This window comes from Pleuronectes platessa, chromosome 2 (genome assembly GCF_947347685.1).
Source record: "Pleuronectes platessa chromosome 2, fPlePla1.1, whole genome shotgun sequence".
Taxonomy (NCBI): Eukaryota; Metazoa; Chordata; class Actinopteri; order Pleuronectiformes; family Pleuronectidae; genus Pleuronectes; species Pleuronectes platessa.
Window position 1 is genome coordinate 7,016,910 of NC_070627.1, and position 10,563 is coordinate 7,027,472.

The following is a 10,563-nucleotide window of genomic DNA, read 5'->3' on the forward strand; positions in this document are numbered from 1 at the left end:
GTCAGCACCAGTGTTGATGTTCTGTAAAGAAAAACCCATGATACCTTCAGCCATATTTATACATAATCTCCTGCCTCCTTTGTTCTACCCTTGCCTGAATGTTCCAGGTATTTTCCTGTTGTTGTGAATGTATCAGACCCACATATACTCCTGCTGCTTCTTGATATGCAAAAGTTTTCCGGATATTTTTCACTGTTCATGTCTGAAAATGGATATAGCGATCCTTAAAATTTAAAGAACAAGCTTTTGGATGATATTCAGTTATCGCTCCTTACTGTAAATCCCAAAGACAACTGTGCTTTTAAAACCTCTGAGAAGAAGCAGTTGTTTCTCATTCACTTTTACAGCTCACAGTCAGTTGTGTGATCTTTGACACGTTTCCTGTTGCGGCGATAGCTGTGTGAGGGGTCAGTGTATTTCTGGAGCGCAGACAACAGTTCGGATAAATCCAGGCAGGAAGGTGAAAATGTTTACATAATACTTGACTTGATTCCAGTTTGTATTGGGTTTAATGTTGAAAAAGTAGTTGTGCCAATATTAAATACGTTCGGCACAGCAGATTAGGAAAACAGAAGTGGGAAAGAGGCTTCGAGAACAAGAGCTCACCCTTGGAAAGTGACAATAGTGTTGGTCAAGGTTAAATTGCTATGTGTTTTTGAAGCCACTCTATCATTGCGTGTATTGCCACTTAATGCTCTTCAGTGTAGAAATTGCATTGAAACAATTTTGACGACTTTCAAATCTCACGAATAAAGTAATGTGGAACTTTAGCCAAGAATCCCAGAGCAACTCCGAGAAGAAATAAAGGCAAAGCAGCCGGGAACCTTGTGTGAATTGTAACACAAGCAGCGCTGAGCCTCGTGAGAGTTTGACACACATCTGAAATGGAGGACAGAGGATCCAGGAAACAGCGCTGCAGCTTGCGTTTCCTATTCTACGGGCGTCCGTGACAGAGAGCTGCTAGCCCGGGGCGATCCAGATGACCGCGGATCTCTAACACAAGAGCAGATGTCTTCATGACTGAGCTGGCACAAGCTGGCATCGCCCTGGGAGCAGAGAGTTAAAAAGTCCTGAGAGCGGTCACCGCCCCGACTCCCCCAAGAGAGGGAGAGACAGAAAGAGGGGAGGGGGGGGGGGGGGAGTGAATGGGTGAGAGTGCAAAGAGCCAGCACTCCCCTTTGCAGACTTGTCCCCTCGGTTTTTCTGAGACAGGCAGTGCTGTTGAACCGGTGCCAGGGGAGGCTGGCCCAAGCCCCTTGCAGCTGAAACTTTTACAAGCTCGATGTTTGCGAGCAGGAAGAGAGGGACACAGAGTGAGATTTGTAGACAGGGAGTTTGCGGCTCCCCTCGTCTTCTCTCCTCTTGTTCCACCCGCCTGAGAAGCCAGCACAGTGATTCACGTTCGATACCCTCCTTGAAGAATATGCAGAGCATGTTTTGGAAGGAGGACTGCATGAGGAGGGAAACAGTTTGAACTGTATGTGAGGATATAATAAAAAAAAAGAAAAAAAGAAAGAGTCAGTGACATCACACAGGAAGCTGTCTTGGATATTGCCTGCGGAGAGAAACTGATGAGTGTCCTCGGCACTCGGTGACATACTTGCATTGTGTCCTTTTCAGCACTTGTACATTGGATTAGATTGGACTCTTCCTTTGCCCTTATTTCCTCTTCATCCCTCCTTAAACTGCGTGTGACTTGAACATATACTGTGGTGAACGTCCTAATCAAATTCTCTATTATTTTGACATCAAACATCGGTTTATATTCGCTGCTAAAGTCAAATTTAATCACAACCCCGGTGGATTATTCATTTTTCGTCTGTCTTGCTGTGCAACAAACCAGAGTGAGAACACAGGCAGGTGCAGAACAACTAAAAAGACGTCCGGAATGATGACCGCAAATGTGAACCGTGAGGCATGTACTACCTGGGAATGTTGCCAACTGCTGACAAAAGGCTTTACTGCCCGGCTCTGAGAGGAGCCGTAAACTCATTTGCTCCGAACGGCTGAAGCAATATCTGACAGTGACTTGTTTGGCCAACTGTAGATAAACCTATCAAACCTTTTGGCTTCGTTTCAAGGCGACATGTAAGTACTCATGTCTGAATACTTTACTTTACTTTACCTCTCTCTCTCTCTCTCTCTCTCTCTCTCTCTCTCTCTCTCTCTCTCTCTCTCTCTCTCTCTCTCTCTCTCTCTCTCTCTCTCTCTCTCTCTCTCTCTCTCTCTCTCTCTCTCTCCTCCCAGCCCGAAACCCTCCAGTCAAGTGAGTGTCTATTTGATGGCATACAATCTACACTTCACGTGACTGCATTTCTTGAGTGTAGCCAACTCCGTGACTTCACCTCAACACCCAGCTCTCTCTCTACTTCTCTGCACACTCCCCCGTGGATTCTTGGGAGTGTGGAGGCAACATTTTTTTTTTGACTTCATGATTTCTTTTCCTGTCTCCCTTTCTCCTCGCTGTCTCTCCTTCTTGGCAGCGGGGAAAAAGTGGGCAGGCAGAGAAGAGGGCATGGCCCAGAAACTGCTCTCAAGCCCCAGCCCCTGTTCGAGTGGGGTTCCTCGCTGGTATACTACTCAGCCTTTCCCTCGTCTTGCAGGCGAAAGAAAGGGATGTGGATGCATTCTTGTCTCCTTTCTAACCCGCCGTTTTTTGCGGGCCTGACCTGAACTACAAAAAGTAACCTTCAGGTATTTCAGATTTTTGATTCTGCTTCTGTTTGGGCCTTGATACACTTCTCTGTACTCGAGTTTCCCTTTATTTGTGCTTGTTGCAATTGTTAACTTATTTTACTGTTACACGTGGTGCATATAGTCTGCTATGCTTGCACCGAACTCGATGCTTAATTCTCCACCGTTGGCGCTCGATTCTTGGGTTGAATACATTTAGAAATAACGACCGAATCGTCTGTATATTGTCTGTTTTATGTAGCAGTGTTCGATAAAACTCATGTCCTAGCTACAAATAACTTTTATGGTTGTGTGACTGTCTCATAGAGTAAATCAAGGTATGACTTGGGTCAGGGCCTAAAGACACTGCAACTCCAGTGGCTCGAACAAATAAATGTCACCGCATCGACAGAGATTATTACCTATAACCCTCAAACAGGGAAGTCTGCAATGAAAGTCATTTAAATATTTTTATAATATATGTTTATATATATATTTTGCAGATTTAGCTGTGAGACATCTGGAACCAGGTGCAGCGTAAAATCTCCCCAAGGCTAAACAGAATTTAAATATATATTTCAAAAGGTAGAATATGCGTCTTAGAAAACTAAGTGTCTGTGTCATGCAAAGTGTGTTCCTCCTGAATTGTTTCTAGAATCCTGCTGTTTGATAGATGTGTTCAGAAACCAGTATGAACCAGATCTGTTTGTTGCAAGCATTGTTCTATACATGAAGGGGCTTGCATTGTAAGATTGGTTTCAGATCGAGCTCGTTCGGTTCCTTTGGGGGTTTTACAACCACGAGAGGTACGGAGATTACAGAAACATTAACATTAAAATTAATTACATCCATAAAAGCGACGGCTCTTTACCCCGAATGAATCCATGTCTTATAGAAAAACGCGTTCTCTGCACACGGACCCAGATGGACACATGCTGCGCGGTTTTGCACTTCTTTGTGGTTTTGGTTCGCGTGTAGTTAAGTGAGCTTTTTTGGGGTTTGTGTAGTGAGTGTGTGATAGCGTCAGATGAAGGCATACTGTACTGTACAGAAAGGGTGAATGGAGAAAAAAAGGGGGAGGGATTAGGGGGGGATGGGCAGGGAGGGAAACTGAACTTATTTCCTCCTCCCTCCCCCCAGAGTTATCCTCAGATGAACTTTCTATGCTGCTTGATGACATGTTGTTTGGAAAGCCATATCCTCTGCTATTTGCGTTGCTCTCCTCCCATGGTTAGAGTGACTCCGTGGTGACCAGGATCAAAGTCTCTCTCTCTTTTCTTTCTGTCGGCTGTTGATTTTATCAGGTCGCACTGCTTACACACATTCCGCTCTTCCGGTTTGTTAGCAAAAAAAATGACCAGTGGGCTACAAAGTGCATTTGATGCGACCCTTTTGTCAACGCCAATCAGGAAATGTTAATAAAAAAAGCTCTTAGTAAAAGCTAACTGAGAAAAACATCTTCTGAGTATAACATCTGGATGGTCCAGATGTTCAACCAGTGTCTTTACCTATGTGGGGATTTTAGATTGGCAGGTTTCCTGAGACAGGAAAGAGCCACGTACAACACGAGCTCCACTGACTAGAACTTTCACACGCTCTGCTGAGATCATCGAACTTTCAGGCTCTCACGGTATTAGCATTAAGTAACGCTGACTAAAACAAACCAGAAGAAGAACTTGTAAAGACTCTCACGAGTTAGGATTCTTGGGAATGTTATTGTTGATATAAGATCCACCTGCTCTACTGTACAACAGTATATGGATGTGATGTGCATACCCAAAGAGGAAGTTACACAGCCCATAACAAACCTTTCACCACAAACTGCAGTTATCTCGCCCACTCACTGTTAGACCATCATGAGACAAACCTACATCATCGTTTGAATGTGCAACAACAGCAAATATTTTAGCACAGAATTAGATTAGATTTCAATTATCGCTCAGATGAAGTATTTATTCTTTTAAAAAATGCACTTAAAATAACGTAATAAAATAACGTTTAAACTAATAACCCGTGTGATTTAATAAATACTGTACTGTAGTACTTTATGATGATACATTAGACATTATTATTGATATAATTATAAAACAAAAACAATAAAATAACAGCTATTGGCATCAATGCTATAATATAGGTCCACTAGTAGCAATATTGTGCACTAGCAGCATTAACACACAGAGAAGGCAGCTTATGGGCGGCTGTGGCTGAGGGGTAGAGTGGTCGTCCTCCAACCTGAAGGTCAGCAGTTCGATCCCCAGTCTGACCCATCTGCATGCCGAAGTGTCCTTGGGCAAGATGCTGAACCCCAAATGGCCTCCCATAGAATAACTAAGTGCTGTGAATAGATGCACGGTATGAATGTGTGTGTGAATGGGTGAATGTAGAACTGTACTGTTAAGAGCTTTGAGTGGTCATCAAGCCTAGAAAAGCACTATATAAATACAAAGCCATTATGCAGTTGAGTAGTAGCACCATTGCCAACAAATGTAGTTCAGAAAAAAAACGGTTATGTATTCTTTCTGAAACGTGTCCTATAAGGGGTAGTAAGTAGTACGTGTGTTATCAGGGTCACATGGCAACTAAATAAAACTCGACACCACATGTACTTCCTGTCTGGACACATACTTTTTTATATGTATGCTTCTTCTTCAATTTGTGGTTTGACCTTATACTGCAGACCCAGTCTATTTAAAGATAATAAGAACCAGTTATTGAGTTATGTAGCGCAGTGGGTCCCAGCCCCGGGTCTGGACACCCACAAGGGGTTGGGAGAACAACTTCATTTTTATTTAAACAGAAAGATCAGATACAACATCTCTTCTGCAAGGGAGTCCTGGTACTAACGGGGTCGCAAGAAAAAAATATTGGAACAGACTTTTCTTATCCAGCAGTTAAAACACCTGACTTTACAGGAAAAATAACAATATGACAGCAACAAAATTCTCTATCAGAGCTGTCGTTAGTGATGTTACTGCTGATGTTGATTGGTCAATCAGAGAGGCCAGCAAAGTTACCTGATGCTTCACTGAAATTACACATCTTTCTGAAATGAGGATCTAAATAAGACCGTTACTGCCAGGTGTAGATGTGTGTGTGTGTGTGTGTGTGCGGTTCCAGGTGGACGTAAGCTACCTGCTGAGCTGAGCTTACGAAACCAGATACATCCCAGCTGATGAGATTCAACTGGAGCCTCGGTCTCAAACTAAACATAACCACCGGTCCGACATATGGACAAAGTCTGCTTATGGAACAATGGACCTTTCTCTGGAACGTGTGAACACGTAGCTCATATAGCGCAAACACTGCACCAAGCATCTGGCAGCAAGCGACGGCACCGAACCCGACGGCGCAATGTCATCCCCCCTTTTTTATTACACCGCATCCTCTCATTGCATTGGCTGCCAACACTCTCCTCCCCCCCCCCCCTCAGTGGAGGACTCTGCCATGCTGCATCCACGACATCATCCCCTTTTTGTGTCTCATTCAGATTCAGCTTGGCACGCAGACAATGGCGATTTTCTTGGCACCAAATATTGGGAGAGCATCGCGTAAGAGAACCGCCCTCAGTCTTCTCCCTCACAGCCGTCCCCGAAATTCCGCCGATCATCATGGATCACCGCCAACTTGTGATGGGTATATTTTTTTTGTGTCTTCATCTACTAGATTGTCGTTTTGTCTTGAATAATGTTTTAACAACGTAAGATGAAGAAAGCAACCCTGGGGGCGTTTCTATATGATTAACTGTGACTTAACAGTGTGAGCGATGTGTTCATTGGCATGTTGTTTGTTCCAGAACATGTTATTGTTGTTTACGCTGCTTTTCAACAGAGCGGCCATTTTCCTATCACCAGCAGCTGGGGGAGCATCCTGTGAAAGTCAAACCATTGGTTTCAGGTTTATAGGAAAATAGATGCTGTTATTTTTGATTGGGATGTTAACTAAATATAGTTTCTGTTACTAAACGTTAATGCACAATTACTTACAGGATATTTATAGAAAATCAAGTTAAGAATTTAAAAGAAAAATCTAAATGTACCTGTTTGCAAACGTGATGGAAGAAGTTTAGATTTTTTACCTTCTCCAAGGACTTTTTACTTTTATTGGCATAAAGTTTGTTTGTTTTAGCTGAATTACACAAAAAGCAATGGAAAGATTAAAACCTAGTGGCAGGATATGGACTGGTTTAGGGAAGAACCCATAAATATTTTGGTGTGGATACAGATCAAGGGTTGGATCCAGGACAGTTTTTGTATCAACAACAACATTTTACTTGATTTCTTAAATAAACTATTCATGGGTCTTGATTGGGGGGAAAAACTGGGATATTTATGGGGTAATGTGCAATTAAGTTCAGTTCCAAATAAAACTTAAATGTGGATTCATAATTGGACTGTTGGGCATTGGACGGAGGTATAAACTCAGTTTAAATCGGACTGACCATTGATAATGTAATGCAAGAATGTGAATACATTTGATGCAGTGTGGTGTGTTTCGTAACCTAAAGCTTTAAGTCACAGTTTGTAGTTCACGCAACTTTGCACAAATAAAAAGTTGCATGCCGTCCTGCTTAGGCCACGTCCTCTCTGCGTTGGCCGGCCAGTTAGAGGAGCTCGATACCATTTACCATCCGATTAATCCAACATCTCAATTAAGGGCTCCCGCTCCCTGATGCCATGGTGCCTTTTCATTCTGCCCCGGTGAGCCTGGCCTGGCACCACCGCCGCACAGTCTGCCAAAACATTTCAATCACTGTCAGCATTAATTAGACCAAAGAGGAATTCAGAATGTTAATGAACTGCCCAGACGCTTTTCAACCACCGTAGTTCACATGCTAATTTATGCAAAGCGCCCTAGCCTTTGCATGGGTTGACCATCGTCGTCAACAATAACACTGTCTGGGCTCGGTGGGCTCAGCCAATGGGCAGCTCTGTCGGGGCCCAGACGGCTCGGCCCAGCTCGGGTCCCAGACTCAGGCTGGCACAGTAAACAGTCTCCTTTTTTTCAATTGACGTGAAGTGGCTTTTACACTGAGCAAAAATGAACATTTTCTGAAGTCAATCCTTCAAGTTCTCGATTAAAACATCCGAAACACAATCAGAAAGCAGGATTTCTTGGTCTACCTTTTTGAATCAGCAGCTCTTACCTCCCGGAGTTTATTTGCGAACAAGCCATTTTGTTTAAAACTAGATTGGCACCACCACCAAGGCTCAACAGTCTCCTGAATCATGATCAAGCTTAGATAGCAGCTCCCTAAATATGCCTGATTTGTTAATGAACATCCGTGAATTATTCCCAGGGAAATCAGAATAAAATGTTTAAGAAATCAAAAGATCTGCACCGAAGTGACATTTTTTTTTTCCTGACTCATATTTGGATCATTACACAAATTTTATGGAGACCTTTCCTGTAACATATAAACCAACCAACAAACAAACAGGCGTGAAAACATCTCCTCCTTGGTGGAGGTAAATATTCTTCAGCATTATTTTTTGGGGAGAAACAAGTCTGTATGGATCTGAAGCACGAGGTAGAAGGTAACAGGTTGTACCACATGTTGGGTCCTGGTGCCAAACATCTCACTAAAATGGCCGAGGTTCTGCCATTTTCCATTCTCTTCCTTTGCTTTGCATTAGTTTCTGGTCGAAGAGTCGGACGGGACCAAACGGAGACAAAAGGACATTGGTGTAAACTGAACAAGCTTCTTTTCTCAGCTGCTGTTCATTATGTGCCAACTGTGACTCACATTTTCTGTTGTTAAAGAAATATATTTTGACATTAATGTAGAATGCATTTGTGTTGTACATCACCAGTGTGCGCTAACGTCCATCACACTCGCCTAACACTGACCGATGTAAGATATATGACTATGCCTGATGGACAAAGGCTTTTTCTTTCAATCTACAATGTGATGGAGTCTCTGAAGGGGTTGGGCTTATTCTTTCCTGGAAGGTAAATCCTTCTGAAAGTGTTACCAGACCTCCTCAAACCATAATAACGATTGTCATTTGAATAATGTGGTTTGATCATATGTACACGTGCATGTTTTAACTGATGTTCCTCGGCCAAAAGGGTCTGTGTCCACCTGCATATGCAAAAGAAGTACCAACTCGAGCCACCTTTCTGGTTTTGTTTGAGATTGTAAAGGTTTACTGAAATGCAACGCAAATGCTGGAACACTGATAAGAAATCCTTCGAAAGTCTACTTGGCAGGTTTTCCGTGATGTACTGCTTCTAAACACAATCTGGAATTTTACTAGATGTAGTAAATCATACGATCTCGTCCTCTAAGCAGAATAAAGACTAGACTTTTCAATCGTTCTTTTCTCCTGGTGGATACTGATCATTTTCTCTCTCTCCATTTTGTCTCACAGTTTGACTGATGCGTTTCCACCGCTGGCTGCATACATCTCTGTCCTTAAGGCTGAGGTAGTAGATTGAATAGTTGTGGGGTTTGTGTCCTCCCTCTGAGATAACTATGCAATCTACTGTCTTTCCTAAGGAGACAGGCTGAGCTGCTGCGATGCACACGAGGAGCTCCATGGATGAAGGAACTCAAGGACCAAGTACTCAACTCTGCTTTGTCTGCAATCTCTTCAGGGGAGACTTTGTTTTTAAAAGGTGCAGTTTTGGATCATGTTCTGAATTAAGCACGTATTGAGTGAGAACTGGTGTTTCAAGATGCTGTGCTTGAAGTTGAGCCTAGCAAGGTGAGGTAGTAGGTTGTATAGTTTATGGGATGGAGTCAATCCTACTCAGGCGTTAACTATACAGTCTATTACCTTCCTTGAGAGGTACAATGAGTGCTTGGGCGGAAGCTACTGCTCTTGTGGCGAGGGAGCCACTCTGGTGCCATCTTGTGGCTATAGACTATCATCACCCTGGAAATGATCCGAGCTTCGTCTCCGTTGTGTGTACGAGGAGATTTATGAAAACAACCTGAAGATGAAAGTATCTCTAAGTCCTTTTGATCTAAGAGTAATTCATTAAGCATTTCAGCACTAGAAGTAGATCCTGAGAGATGTTAGAAGACCAGAAGACACAAACACCGGCTCATTGTCTGTAATCTTTTGTGTAAACAGGACAATAAAGAACATATTTAATAGCCGTTTCAATTTTCTCAACAATAAATCAAAACAACCCCATAACTACGGAGTCGACTGATGGAATAAAGTCGACGTGGTTGATGTTTGCAGTCTCGCAATCATTTGTCAAATCCAACACATTCAATAATCTGCAACAACTGCAATAAACCCAAATACGAAGGTGGTTGATAACTGCTGAATTAAATCACTGACATGTGGTGAAGTACAACTGAATTTGTTAGTTTTTCTTGCAATAAAAATATCACACTTTGACTGAATTTTGTGCCTCAAACAAAATCCAATGTTTTCATTTGTTTCACATATGAATGAAGATGCAGTTTATAAAATACCAATTTGAAATCAGTCTGAATTCCATTTCCTTTCTGTCTTGCACTCTTTCACACACTCACGCTGAGCTTCTGCTCATTGGTCAAACACCAATTGTTGCAGTCATAAGGAGGAAGTTAACGAATGTGTCGGTCTCACATTGAGGGTAATTCTACCACTTCTCTTTATTTACGTCCTCTCTTTCTTCCATTTTAAAAGTTGCCCTCAGCAGCTTGAAGAACTGCTCTTGAGAGAAAAAACTATTTTGCAACTTTTAGCTTGCACATTTGAAAACATTGTAACAGTAATATACGGTGTTTTGTTAATGCAGCCCTAATATATGAAGCCCACAACACAACCTAAGTGTGATGGCAGCATTTCAGATTAGTTCTGACCAGGTTTTGATGTGGTTCTTTCGGTAACAAATTAATAACAAAGAACAGGTGGTATAAAAATTAGTTGTGAGTTTCAGAGGGATTTT

The 10,563-nt window shown here is 42.4% G+C and overlaps 1 long non-coding RNA gene across 2 annotated transcripts; it reads left to right on the plus strand.

The window, feature by feature from the left end:
* Window positions 1-2,278: 2,278 nt before the first annotated feature.
* On the plus strand, window positions 2,279-10,118 carry LOC128459854 (uncharacterized). 2 transcript variants are annotated; one of them, XR_008342163.1, is made up of 4 exons: window positions 2,279-2,694; window positions 6,161-6,306; window positions 9,045-9,099; window positions 9,173-10,118. It is a non-coding gene; the product is annotated as an uncharacterized LOC128459854 (long non-coding RNA). The 2 variants fall into 2 exon arrangements; XR_008342162.1 differs by lacking the exon at window positions 6,161-6,306.
* The last annotated feature ends 445 nt before the right edge of the window (window positions 10,119-10,563 follow it).